The 1,328-nt window shown below is 36.3% G+C and overlaps 1 non-coding gene across 1 annotated transcript; it reads left to right on the top strand.

Annotated features, from left to right (window-relative positions):
• Window positions 1–414: 414 nt before the first annotated feature.
• Window positions 415–517, top strand: LOC133097057 (U6 spliceosomal RNA). Its single transcript, XR_009701934.1, has one exon. It is a non-coding gene; the product is annotated as a U6 spliceosomal RNA (small nuclear RNA).
• The last annotated feature ends 811 nt before the right edge of the window (window positions 518–1,328 follow it).

Genomic DNA, 1,328 nt, shown 5'->3' with positions numbered 1-1,328 from the left:
AATAAATATTAGCAATAAAATAGATGTATTCATGTATAATAATTTTTGGCATATTCCTAATCTTCAGTCCTACCCTCTTATATGATGAATTATTTCCTTTACTTATATTTTCAATATTCCCTTTGCTTATTTTCTTCTTACTTTTGCCTGTGCTTCCTTATTTACATTGTATAATACTTCACTTTGCATTTTCTCTTCAACTTTCTTTAGAGTGCTAACCAATCCCCACTTAAGCTCCCAAATGTTCTCATGCTCGTAACACTTCCTTCTCTGTCTTCTGTTCAGTGTCGACCCTCAGCAACTGGTGACATTTAACTTGGAGAAGGGCAGGACAAAATTGTGACTTAAATGCTCTCAATTCACTCCACAAGCCTTTGTGGAATAAGGCTCTTAGTATAATGTAAGTTTAAGATAGCGCTTGCTTCAGCGGCACATATACTGAAATTGGAACCATAGAGAGATTAGCATGGCCCCTGAGCAAGGTGACACACAAATCTGTGAAGTGTTCCATATTTAAAAATAATAATAAGTTAGGATAGAGATCATTAACTCACTATCTTTTTGAAGACTCAAGTTTAGTTGATAAATACAATGTTCTCAGATTTTAAAAAATCAGAGGAAAACTACAGAACAATATAGAAATAATGGTAAAATTTTAGGGTAGAAGCTGTACATACAAATGTTGAGGTGCAGTTGAGTAGCTGAGTACTGCAGTGGGATATTGTTTATCTCACAAAGGTTTACATTATCTTAATATATTTCCCATTACCTTAAATTATGGGAAGGCATTGTCAACTGAAAAAATAAAACACAGCCTGAAATTTGAGAATAATGTTTTATTCAGGGACCTTACTAAGGACTATAGCCCGGAATGGCAGCCTCTCAGATAGTTCTGAGGTACTGTTCCAAAATGGTAAGGGAGGAACCAAGATATGTAGGAGTTTGTGCTGAAAAAAAAAGACCCCCTAAAAAAACACCCCAAAAAACAAACAAAAAACCCCCAAAAACACAAAATGTAGTCAAACATCAAAAAATTACTGCTAATCACAAAAACCATCTCAACTTAATGATTTTAGTGCTTTTCTATGTATGGGAAGATACAAGTCTGGGCTTATTGAAATCATTCTTTTGATGTGCATCTTAACTACCTAGGGCCAGTATCCTGCTTTTCTCCATCCTGATTCCCCTCAGGGTGCCCTGTTGGGTGTGGCTGCAGTGGCTGAGGGCTTGATGGCAGCAGCGTTCTTTGTTTACTGAAGTGGCAGGGGACTTATTTTCTCTACAGCATAACATTGTGTTATGAAAAACATTAAACAACAGGTGAGGCA

This window comes from Eubalaena glacialis, chromosome 8 (genome assembly GCF_028564815.1).
Source record: "Eubalaena glacialis isolate mEubGla1 chromosome 8, mEubGla1.1.hap2.+ XY, whole genome shotgun sequence".
Classification (NCBI taxonomy): Eukaryota; Metazoa; Chordata; class Mammalia; order Artiodactyla; family Balaenidae; genus Eubalaena; species Eubalaena glacialis.
Note: the sequence above shows the minus strand (reverse complement) of the source record. Positions and strands in the feature narration are given on the sequence as shown.